At 45.4% G+C, this 12,909-nt stretch overlaps 1 protein-coding gene across 2 annotated transcripts in view; it reads left to right on the forward strand.

Annotated features, from left to right (window-relative positions):
- The window catches only part of Pknox2 (PBX/knotted 1 homeobox 2), a 245,572-nt gene that overhangs the window by 45,103 nt on the left and 187,560 nt on the right, over window positions 1–12,909 (forward strand). For both annotated transcript variants that reach the window (XM_090319655.1, XM_090319656.1), the window contains exon 2: window positions 9,415–9,484. The gene's annotated coding sequence lies outside the window, so the exon portion shown is untranslated. The remainder of the gene's footprint in view (window positions 1–9,414; window positions 9,485–12,909) is intronic.

Consider the following 12,909-nt stretch of genomic DNA (forward strand, 5'->3'; position numbering starts at 1 on the left):
TGAGAGGCTTGGCAGGTGGCATTGCAACCGGGACACCTCAGGGCTGGCTAGTAGAGCTGCCAGCCCTGCATGGATGTCTGGTGCCCTTGGCCTCTGTGCCTGGAGGCTAAGAGCCGTGCTGTGACCTCGGGGAAACCTTCCTAGCCCTCTCCTGTTTATGGTGAAATTGGGCCTCCCTAGGAAAGTCATGGTTTTCTTACTCCGTTTGTTCTCAGATTGGTGTTATACCCTGGAGCCAAATTAGTGGCTAAGAACAATTGGAAACAAATGCTCTTTCAGCAGCCTGCTGTGATCAGGGGGATCCAGGTGGGGACACCAGCGGTGTGGTAGCTTCCTCCCTGGAGCCACCCCTCCGCAGAGACTGCATCAGCATCCCGCAACCACTCGGCACAGCCAAATTCCCTCACCATCAGCCAGCAACACATCTGCCTAACCTCAGCTAAACAAGCTGGAGCCCTGTTAAGTTATTTATGACACAATATTCAGGACCAGCCCCGGGAGGCAAGTTAGGAAGTAATGAATGGGAGTGCAGTGGTATTGCTTAGGCTGCTGAAGTGGGGGTCTTGCTCTGTGCTGTAGGTAGGAGGGGCCCCAGGCGCCTTCCTGCTAGGGGTCGTTGGTGGGCACTTCCTCTGAGATGTGGACAATTGTTGACTTGGGCTGGACTTGACTGGGAAATTCTTCCTATTCCTTCCAGCACTGTCCTAGGTGGAGGTCCCCGCCTCCAAGTGTTACTGTTAAAAGGAATCTCTGGGAACATGAAGAAGAATCTGCCTGGAGTTCCTACAGAACACGAGGTTTCTACTGATCACCCCCGTTATCTCATGCTGTGGCTCCTCAGTTAATGTGTGGGCTTCTGCAGGCCAGGGGGCCAGATTTGTTCATCATGGACTCACTGCCTATTCTGTTCAGGGGGCTGGGGTTTGGCCTAGTGGTTGAGTGCTTGCCTAGCATGCACGAAGACCCAGGTTGGATTTCTCAGTACCTCCTACATAGAAAAATCCAGAAGTGATGCTGTGGCTCACGTGGTAGAGCTCTAGCCTTGAGATCTAAGATTACAGTTCTAAGCCAGCCCCGGTAGGAAATCCAAGAGACTTTTTTTTTTGGTTTGTTTTGTTTTGTTTTTTGCCAGTCCTGGGCTTAAGCTCAGGGCCTGAGGACTGTTCTTGGATTTTTCTCAAGGCTAGAACTCTACCACTTGAGCCTCAGCACCACTTCTGGCTTTTTCTAAGTATGTGGTACCAAGGAATCAAACCCGGGTCTGCGTGCATGCTAGGCAAGCACTCTACCACTAGGCCAAACTCCCAGCCCAAGTCCAAGAGACTCTTATCTTTAATTAAGCAACAAAAAGCCAGAAGTAGAGCTATGGCTCAAGTGATAGAACATCAGCCTCGAGTGAAAAAGCTAAAGGATAGTACCCAGGCCTTGAATTCAAGCCCCAGTAATGACACATGCACAGAAAAATATTCTATCAGTGAATGAAGGGTTTCCGATCCCATATTCCTGGAATAAGCCCTTCTTGGCTGGTGTGGAGATGAAGAGAAAGGAGCAGATAACCTCCATGCTATCCCCCTTCCTCCATTAAGGTCTGATCGTGCTCTGTTCTAACACTGGCCTCTGCCTGAGCAGGTACAAGGTTCCCGTTCACCCCTGCCCCAGGCTGGCCCTGAGCTGTGAGGCATTGGTCCCTGCGGTAAATGCTTTCTTTGCCCTGGTGACGCTGCAGGCTTTCAGTTAGGTCTTGCTCTCTAGTAACAAAATAACATTCTCTGTCTCCACTCTCCTGCCTGAAGTATCCACAGACTGTCACTTTCTCTTGCCACACAGCTGAGCATTCCCTCCAAAGTAAAGCCAGATGCAGAGTGAGGCCGCGGCACAAAGAGATGTGTTTGTTCTGCCCTGGGCTGCACCTCCTGGGTAGGCTATATTTACTTTTCTTGTGCAGCCAGACCCCTCTCCACAAGCAGAACGAGGGCCTCTTCATTTCTAACCAAATGAGGAAAGTCAAGGGTCATTCTGCAACAGACACTTCCCTGTGTCCCGCTGCCTTTGTTCCCCCAAAGAGGAGCCAGCATCTTTCCTTCCCCTTGATGTCTGCTCCAGTTTGTCTTGCTTCTTACAAAAATAATAACAACCAAAAAAAAATCCCAACTCAACAACAATAACAACAAACACTACCATAAGAATATTTACTTGCACAAGAATCTTCACTTTTCAAAGTGTGTAGCTCTTTCATTTCATTTTTTTTTTTACAATATCTATGTGCTACAGGCATTGCAAATAAGCATTTGGGTTTATTCCAGGCCCAAAGATTTATTAGTATTTAACCCAAGATTTCTTGGAATCTTAGGACTTCCTGGTTTAACGTGAATCTAGTGAATACCTTTTCCTCTGATTTGCAGCCTTTCCAGGGAGGTAGACAGCCTTGAAAACTTAGTACAATTTGAAACCCACTCCCCAGAAAAATGCACACACAAATACCATTCTGAATGAGGAATCTTAAGGTTCCTCTTCCTCTGGTCTGGTCACATAGTCCAAGAGATGATGAAACAAGCCCAGGGAATGAGAACCATATGAACCTCTCCTCTCCTCTCCTCTCCTCTCCTCTCCTGTCCCCTCCCCTTCCCTCCCCTCCCTTCTCCTCCTCCTCCTTCTCCGCCCCGCCCCCCCCACCTCATTAAATCCTGAATCATTTCTTAAGTCATTTGTATCCCCTGCGCCAACTTTCCAAAATCTCCTTAGCTCAGATGCTACTACAGAAAGTCATCTTCTGGGCTGACCCACTAGAGTATTTTCTCAATCTGGAGGAAATGGTGCAGGAGCCTAGTCCATCCTTCCTGTGGCCTTGCTTCTGGGTTCTCCTTGCCATGGCTCTTGCTAGCGATGGTGGGTCTGCTCTCTCTGTCAGTGATCCTTGTCTCCCTTATCTTCTTTTGGGGGCTGATGATTTATTCCTTTTCCTGCTCTTAGTAGAAATTGGGCAGAGCTAGTGTTAGGTATAGTGCAGTCAAGTATACAGAACATGTATTTATCATCTTAACCTTTCTCTCTGTGTATGTGTGTGTGTGTGTGGTGCTAGGGATAAAACCCAGGACTTCATGAATTCTATACAAGCACGTGTTTTATCCATTTTTAAGAGCATGTTACATTTACTTTGTTGTGCAACTATTATTACCATCTACTCACAGAACACTTCCATCTCACCAAACTAAAATTTTGTCCCTATTAACACCTCCCAATCCACCACCTCAGCCTCCAACCCTGGTCACCACTATTATCTCTGAACCCATGAATTCCACGGCTCTAGGAACACTACATAAGGGGAATCAGAAAGCATTTGTCCTGTTGTGTCTGGGTCTGTTTCACTCAAGGTACATCCATGGATGGGTGAATTCTGACACTTGGATTGCTCTAGATTAGTGTGGAGATACGTTTTTCTTTTTTTTCTCTTTACGTAGTAGTATACATATGGAGGCATGTTCTTTTAATTTTATTTTATTCTGTGTGTTTGGGTATGTGGCCATGGGTTTCACTGGCCTCGCTGGCTTTAAACCATGATCTTCAGCCTTCTGAGTAGCTGAAAGTAGTTAAGAGTAGCTAAGATTATAGGCGTGAGTCACAGACCTGGCTATGTGTCATGATTTTTAATTGTTACAGTTTCTAGGCCCTGCTGACTGTCCCTCACTTTTTCCCTCCATGTTTTTCCTCAGAGCTGCATCCATATCCCACCCTTCCAGCCAAAAACCTTAGGATATTCCCTGGAGGATGGGAGGGACGGTACTGTCACATGCCTTGTGTATTATGCATGTAACTGTGTCCTCTCCCTTGACCACTGAGGACTATTAGGCATTTTAGCCCCGATTCCTGCCACTAACTCACTCTTTGACCTTGGCCAAGCTACATAACCTTTCTGGGCTTTGCTTTTTGTCTTTCACAGTGGAAGGGGTTGCCCATTTTTTCCCATAACCACTAACCACATGTAGTGGCAATATAGTACTTGAAATGTGGTTAGTGAGACCGGATATCATTTTTTTTTATTTTATTTCACTTAATGAATTAGAATTTACATGTAAAGCGCCACATGTGTGTAGTGGCTACCTTCCATGTAGCTGTAGAGAGCGAGAGGGCCAGTATGTTGAACTACAGTAGCTAGAACCAGTCCTGGGTCCAGCACACAGTAAGTGCTTATGAAATGCTTGTGTATTATTAGGTATTCTGTGTCTTGTTTCTGGCTCACCACACCTGATAGCCCTCAATGACACCCCACAATGGCTGTCCTGAGTCACCTGGGGGAGGGAGGGAAGGTGTTGCTGCATGGTGCATGTCAGTAATGAGCCTCCAACTGAATGTTTCTGGTCTGTTACTTTCCCTGGAGGGTCATGTGAGCCAGAGTGGTATGTGGCCTGCTTTGCAAGTGATTAACATGGTGTAAGCAATCTGCATAGAGAGAGAGGGGGAAAAAAAAACCCTCAGTTGGTATTCCATTATTCTATTAGAGTTTCAGAGCCAGGATTAAGTGGACATGATTTCTTCCTATGGGCCATTAATTTTGTTTTATTGCTGGTCTGATGGCCATTACCCTTTTTTGCCAATGCATTCCCCCATTAGGTTTGTACAATTAACAAAATATGTGCTGTTAGGGCTTTGATGGGAAGAGGGGGATAGAAATAAAGGGAGGGGGTGCAGCCACTATGAGGTGGGGGTGGGAAGAGGCTGGAGCCAGGGGTGGAGTTTCAGGAATCAAGAGAGGTGAGCTTCTTCATCACCTGCTGCAGCCACTGGCATTTCTGAAACGTTGTAGGCAGACCTTTCCAGATGTGCCCCCTGCTAAGGTGGTGCCAGGTGAGGTCAGGACCCATGGCTGGTCCAGGCAGCTGTGATGCTGGCACCTCCTCCATCCCTGCCCTCGGCCTCCCGCTGGGCACAGGAGAACGGAGAATACAGTGTGCCAACCCTCACCTACCTCTCGCTCATCCTTTGCTGTCAGCTTGAACTGAAAATTCAGCAGGCAGTGGGAGCTAGCCTCTAGGTGTCTGGTCCTATGACAGGAGAGACTTCCTGGAGATGATCTGTTTTCTCTCTGGGGGAGACTTGTGCCTGGGAAGGAGAGGGTGGCTGATAGCCAGTATCATCCACTGATCACCATGGGGAAAAGCAGAATTGGCCTGGTTATCTGATTTTGGAAGGTTTTAAAAAGGCGTGAATGTGTTTCAGAAAAGTCCCACAGAGCAGGGAGGAGGATGGGCGGTGGCAGGATATTGGACTCCACTATTTTATTGTTATTGCTGTTATTGTTATTGGCCATGGGGCTTGAACTCAGGGCCCGGACACTGTCACTGAGCTTTTCTTCTCAAGGTTAGTCCTCTACCACTTTGAGCCATAGCACTACTTCCAGTTTTCTGAAGGTAGTTTGGAGATAAGAGTCTCATGGACTTCCCTGCCCGGGCTGGCTTTGAACTGTGATTCTCAGATCTCAGCCTCCTGAGTAACTAGGATTACAGGTGTGAACTACTGGCTCTTTACCATTCAATATTTACCATATAATATCTTGACCGTTCACCACAGTGGTACATTAAGCCACCTTAAGAAAGGACTCATTGCTCTCCCTGGAGATTAATCTGGGAATCTTCAAAGATGTGTACATGTCAGATGAGAATTTTGTTAAGGATCATCTAGCAGTCTAATTCTATCATTTAATTTTTTTTTTGCCAGTCCTGGGCCTTGAATTTTGGGCCTGAGCACTGTCCTTGGGCTTTCTTGAGGCTAGAGCTCTACCACTAGAGCCACAGCATCATTTCCGGCTTTTTTCTATATATGTGGGACCAAGGAATCAAACCCAGGTCTTCATGCATGCTAGGCAAACACTCTACCACTAGGCCAATCTCCCATCCCTCTATCATTTTTATTTAGGGAAATTGAGTGGTTGAGCCTTCTTGTCCAATGTCAAATAATATGTTAATAACAGAGTCAGGGTATCTCTGTAACAGGCCTCCTGTCTCCCTTTCCTCACCAGTCTGGTGCTCTCTGTTTTAGATCATGACTTGTTTAAGCGCCAAATCATCTTCCTCCATCCATCTAACTTACCTGGATATACATCATGGATGCCAAGTTCAACTATAGTGCTACAGGGACTATATATAGTACCTCTACGGGAACCTTTCTTCTATTTCTATCCTCACCTTTTCCCAAATGAACGTGTCATTCAACAACTCCCTTCCCATTTATTAATGCTAAGATTTCCTCCTATCTCAGATGAACCACATCAGTGATTAATCTCACTGATGCTAAGTCAAACTAGAGTTCTAAAAATCATTGTATTATTGCAACCAAATAGCCTGAGGTCTTTGACATGATAGAAGGCCCTAAACTATACTCATGAACAATTCCCCACTGGCATCAATGGGTCAGTGCCAGTCTAGGAAGATTTCTCAAGGCTCCACCACTTGAGCCATAGCACCACTTCTTGCTTTTCTGTGTATGTACCGAGGAATCAAACCCCAGCCTTTGTGCATGCTAGGCAAGCACTCTACCACTAGGCCAAACTCCCAGCCCGAGATCTGCTTTTTTATGACACATTCATTACTCAGTTCAAGGAATGCCCCTTTACCATGAGATTTAGGCCTCCTTTTGTGAGCTGAATTACTTTATGAAATAATATTTAAAAGAGATACAACTAATGGGTTATCAAAATATAAGTTATTAGCCCTACCTGTCTTTAAATATTTCTGAACATTTTGCTAATTTCTGAAATCCAGTCCTATGGAGCCATGCTTTGAAGTGGCTTCATTTCAGAGAAGGTTTGTTCTTCCAGAGCTGAGATTCACTGCCTTTGAAGGAAGCCATACTCAGTTTCGATGGTCCTTATTACTAGAGAATTCTTTCTATATTGACCTGAAGACTGGCATCCTCTAACATCTGCAATTACTCTTAAATCTACCTTGAAATATTCAACCATCGTGTGTGAGCAGGGTATTGCTTTAGGCGCTAGCGTTAGAACCAAGGCATAGTATTCAGAGAGACAAATGAAGACATACCTCTAGTTTTTTCTATCTCTCCCTCCTCACAGCCTCTTCATCATAATGAAACAAACATATTGGTAACTAACACTCGGTGAGTGCTCGTTTGGTGTGAGGCACTGTTCTAACTACTGTAGATTGTATCAAGACGTGACATTTTCACAATCACATTAGAGGTAGGATTTTCATGAGTCGTATTTTACAGACAAAAAACGAAGACACAAAGGAATGAGGGACCTGCCTATCATTAAGATTGAAACTCATACAGTAGATGCACTTTTAACCAGTAGACTTTGCACCCATAATTTAACGGCTAGACATTGTTTCTCATTTCTATCTTCTACTTATCTCTTGTCCAAATTCTTAACATATTATGCCAGAAATACCCATAGAACTGATGTGGGCTGCTAAGTCCAGGATGGAAAAGATCATCACGGCACCACTGAACACATTTAGTCACTTTCCATCTCCTGGGGTAGCAGCAGTGTGCACCGGGCTTGTGTTTAACTCAGATAATGCAGGTAGTTTTTTTTTTTTCTTTCAACTATGACACCCTAATCTGAGTTTTAGGGATTAAAATAAAATATATATATATATATATATATATATATATATATACATATATGTGAGCCAGGTTTGATGTAGATATATCTGTCAAATCTTCTACCACTTAAAGAAAGAAAATGAATTCATATGGAGCATAGAATGCAATTTGAATTTACAGTAATGAGATTGTGGGCAATTTCCCCTTGTTTTCAAAATTATTTCATTTGTGGTTGTCATGATGTTAGTGTGAAAGAAATAAAGACTGGTAAAGGCAAATAAAGTTGAAGTTTTTAGTGCAGGCCTGTTCTTTCAGCTAGTTAAAGGCATAATAATATTTTGAGTCTATCAATCCAGCCTAGCAGCTTCCCATCTAAACTTTGGATTATATGCACAAGGAAAGTCAGTCACATCTCCTTCCATGTTCCTGATAGCTCAGATGGACAGTCCCAGAGAGCAAGGATGGAGCACATACCGCCATGGAACTTCATCCAGAGACTCTGTGCACTGAGTGCATGTCGTGTTCAGTAGTAACAGACACGTAGTTGAGAGCCCATTGCTCACTCAGGCTGGCACTGTGGTGCTGATTGGAGTGATCTGAGTCTAGCCTTTCAATAGATTCTGAGAAAGTGGCCCAGGCTAGGAGATGCATAAAATGTGGTCCTTTGCCTCAGTGACTTGGTCTGGTCTTATCTGTAACTTAACTCTATGACCTGGGCATGGCCCATAGTCATGTGAATTAGCAGTATAAATCCTTTACCTGGTAGGCATAGTATGAACATGAGGGTAAATTTACTTCCGTGAGTGTAGCTCACTCTACCCCATGCCTGAATCTCTTAACTAAAATTCTCAAGGTGCCTTTCTTGTCTTAATTAAAAGGAAAATACTAATGGGAGTGGAAGAGAATGCTCCATCCTACTCTATGCTAATTGGAATACTTTCAGCAGAGCTCCTGGTCCAGGCCTGGTTACTCTTACCTGATATTCAGAGCCTGGGATTCTCTGGCTTATGTTCCTTACTTGGCATTACTCTCCCCTCTGTTCTTCTTCTGCACTGTCTCAGGGCCCTCCTTACCCCCTATTTCATGAAGTAGACAGCTGAAAAAAATATAGGCCGTGTTTAAAATTGTTTTATCCTGTGCTACTACGGGGACTTGAACTCAGAGCCTGGAACTCTACCATCTGCACCACAGCTCTACTTTCTGGCTTTTTCATGGTCAATTGGAGATAAGAGTCCCATGAATTTGTCTGCATGGGCTGGTTTTGAACTGTGATCCTCAGATCTCGGCCTCCTGAGTAGCTAGGATTATAGATGTGACTCTCCAGCACCTGCACATTTTCTTTCCCACACAACTGGACTCTTCACTTTATTCCTGCAAGCAAGACCTTCACTTTCCCATCATAAAGAGTAGGGCTAGCTCTCCTTGTCGACACGGCAAGTTTCCACAGGGTTCTCTCAGCTCTTTTGTCCCTCACCAAGTCTAACACTAGTTAAGAGTGCCAGTAAATGGTTATTGCCTTAGACAGGCTGGGGGTGACCAACTGCAACAAAGCCACAAACTCTTTGCTCTGTATTTCCTATAGAGAAGTGACCAAAAACTCAAAAGAAATGAGGTACCCAATTGAGGAGGGCATGAAACTGTCCTCTCTGGGCCGGTTAGCTCTCGAAACAATCATCATTTTGTACTAAGAATCCTTTGCTAGGAAACTTTTCCATTCGGTGCTGTGGGCTGCCTATCTCAGCTTTGCTCTCAGGCAGATCTCTACTCCTGAGCCCCTCCTCATCCCCACCCAGGCTCTCACCCCCACCCCCACCTTCTCACCCAGTCCATAAAGATGTTTCCTTTTGTTCACAGGTGAAGTCTGGAGCAGGACTCTGAGGCTTTCTATCCTCCATGCTGCTCACTTAAAAGGAGGCTGTGAACTGTAAGTAACTTTGATTGACATTTTCCACACTGACTCAATAAGGTTAAGGGTTCAAGACCAGCCCTGAACCCGATCTTTAACAGCCGTGCTTTGTCTAAGAGTTACATTGAACAATGAGCTAGTCAGAATGTAAAATATAGTGGAGCTCTAATTAGATTATGTGGGAATGTGACAAAGGAGCCCCATAATATGACACGCTGTTTAATTAGACTGTATTGATCGGGCATTAAGGTTGTCTCAGTGTGTTACGTGTGCCATGAGTGCTGAGAAAGGAAGCTCTTGAGTTTGTAAGGTCAACCTGGGCCTTAGCCACTACTGCCTGTAGGCTGAACCTGTGTGTGTGTGTGTGTGTGTGTGTGTGTGTGTGTGTGTGTGTGTGTGTGTGTGTATTTGGAGAAGGTGGGAGGGCAGTACAAGGAGGATGTGACAACATCAGTTCCCAAACTGAGCCAAGTTCAGAGCCTACCCTTACTTTTACATCTGGCTAGTTCTGGAAAGGAAGGAGGAAACATGAAATGCTCTGGTCACTTCCCCTCTATCTGTCCAGTTAGGGCTCTCTCTACCCATGCTCATGCTCATGGGCTCATGTTGGCTCTTTGCAAGTCTGTCCACCTGTAGGACCTGACCAAAATCCAGCTTTGCACATGAAGCCCCCATCTAGAATTAATTTTTTCCCTTTCTGGAGATTCTGCACTATTTTAAGGAGGTTTGGAGCTCCTGGAGGGGAAAGTGGGAATTCCTGTTTCATATGCGCCCTCAGCCTACTTGTGGTCTGGTGAAGATTAGCAGGTGACCAGGTCACCCTGTGCCAGCACGGATTGGTCACCTTGCGTTCTGGGGCTACCTTGAGGCTGTGTTGCTGCTGCTACGACTTTGATAGTACATTGGCTTCCAACCAGTTCATGGAATTATAAATGATTAACCGTTATCAGTGCACATCTTCACCTCTGTGTAAAAATAGATTGACTGTAATGAGTATTTGAATAAATCATAAGAATGGCCGCCCTGCGATCGGCTAACATCCTGCCGACGGCGGCCTGGTGAGTGCGTAGGGCGCCGGCCATCCTGCCTAATGGCCTGCAGTTCAGTGCTGGTCGCTTCTGTGATTGACAGGCTGCGGTTCCCAGGGCACCTCCTCTGCTGCCCTGGCTGTGGAGTGGTTGGATCCCCAGGCTGAGGGAGGCAGGGAGGGGTACCTCCCTTCATCCTATTCCAGGAAAGCCTGCCTAGAGCTGGAGCTGAAGCTGGGCGGGGGAGCCAGAGTAGAAGATAATGACCTTTGTGAGAATCAATGTCTCCTTGCACCGGAGGTTAGAGGGACCTCATAAGTCAAGTCAAGTATGAGGAACAAGCTGAGCGTGAACCTTAATGAGAGCTGAGAGTGGGGGAGAAATCTGTCTGTACTTTCCCCCACCCCTGCCCTGGAGGGCAGCCAGGCACCTCCTGGGCCCTGGGCCACTCACACCCAGGGAAAGCCTCCTTCACAGGGATGCTCTTGGACTTGCAGTGAGGAACAAGAATGGTGGGCTTTTTCAGATGCCAGGTTCTGCAGTGGTTAGGGTTCAAATAATCATTCGGGTGGTATAGTTTGCAGTGGCCAACCCAAGCATGAGGACCCTGCTGTTTTTGGAGTGAGAGAAAGCAAGAGGTCAGCATGATGACTACCAGGTAAGAGAAGAGTCTGAAAGTCCCAAGTGTCAGAGAGATGGGAAATACAAGTTGGATTTGACTGAGAAATATCCAACCTTCTAACCTAATTCCAATGGTGTCTCAGTTAGTAGGCTGTGTAACATGTTATCCCCCCAAATGTAGTACTTTAATATTTATTCAGCTTATATAACCTGAGTTGGAAATTTAGACAGGACATCATGGGAACAATCTGTCTCTGTACCGCTAGGGATGGATGGGGTTCCAGCCACTCAAACACTGGATGCTAGAACTATCCACAGACTTTGTACTTCTGGTCTTTGAGGCTGGCTGTTGGCTGCCATGTTAGCAGGACCTGTCGACTGTGGCCTCTTTATGTGGTCTGGGTTTCCCTATAAGATAGTTGCCCAGTATTAAGGGGAAGAAATATCCAGAGATAGAGACAGAGACAGAGACAGAGCAAGCCAATTAAAAGCTGCATTGCTTTCCTAACCTAGTCCTTGAAGCCAGGCAGTACCGCCCATCCTACCCATAGTCCATCCATTGGATCAGATGCTACTACAGTTGCCAAAGTGGAACATCTCATTGAGATATTACCAGGAGGGGCAGGATCTAAAATACATTGTAAATCTGGAATCCCTCTATATATTATCCCAACAATAAAATACAATTAAAAAAGAGTAATAAAATAAAATAAACACATTATAATATATATATAAAATCCAGCTAGTCTTCCTTACCTCTGGGAATTAGTGCCAGTACCTGCAGATGCCCCTATCTGTGGATGTCCAGGATCATTCTATAAAATAGCAGGGATAATATTTGCATATAACCCCTGCACATCTTCTTGTATACTTCAAATCATGTCCAGATTACTTAAAAGACCTAGTGCATTTAAGTATCATGCAAAATACTTGTCATACTATGTTGTTAAAGGAATCATGACAAGAAGAAAAAATTCTGAACAGGTTTAGTACAGACACAATTTTTCAAACATGCCATCTTGGGAGATACTAATCCACTACCACTGGTGTTTGTCAGATATCTGCTAGTGGGCTGGTGTAACTAGCCTCATCTATTTCCCAGAAAAGTGAATACATTCTTTGTGAGGGGTTTGGGGATGATGAGGGAAGAAACCTGTGCTTTCGAGAAATAGTATTGTCCTGTCTCAAGAATGTCTCAGAGGAAAGGGCCTCTCGAGACCAAGCTAGGCTGGAACTTGGTGGTGTGGGGCAGACCCGGGGGGGGGGGGAGGGGGGGAGGTGTGCTACAGCTGGCAGAATCCTTGACCTCAGTGAGAGGGAGGCCACTTTGCAACTGTGACTTGAAGTTTGGGGTTTGGAACAGCTTAGACTTATGACTAAGAACTACACAGCTTGGACTCTGCTTGTATCTGGGTTCCCCCTCTCTCCATCACCATGAGCTTCCATATCGAGGAATGGCTAGCCAAAGAACAGGGCTTCAGAGTCTACAAGGGTCTACAAGGGGATGGGAAATTGTGGACAGCCCTTGTTCCCTCACCCCACAAGCCCTCCGCTCTCCTGGTTTCCCTCTGTAATATATTCTTATATGGGAAGGCTGGGCCCTTAAGTAAATCAGGTTTCCTTTTCTTTCCTGTGTCCTTGATACAAATACAGTTAAATTTTTGAAGAGGATCTGAGTGCTCTGGCTGCCTTGTTGTGATTCAAGAAGACAGAAGCAAAACTCAAGCAGCCAAAGAGTAGAAACAGAACCAGACTGTCTTCCCAAAGGGCTGAGATCTGAGAATAGCTAATGCC

The sequence above is a fragment of the Megascapheus bottae genome, chromosome 27 (assembly GCF_031878675.1).
Source record: "Megascapheus bottae isolate mThoBot1 chromosome 27, mThoBot2.hap1, whole genome shotgun sequence".
Taxonomy (NCBI): domain Eukaryota; kingdom Metazoa; phylum Chordata; class Mammalia; order Rodentia; family Geomyidae; genus Megascapheus; species Megascapheus bottae.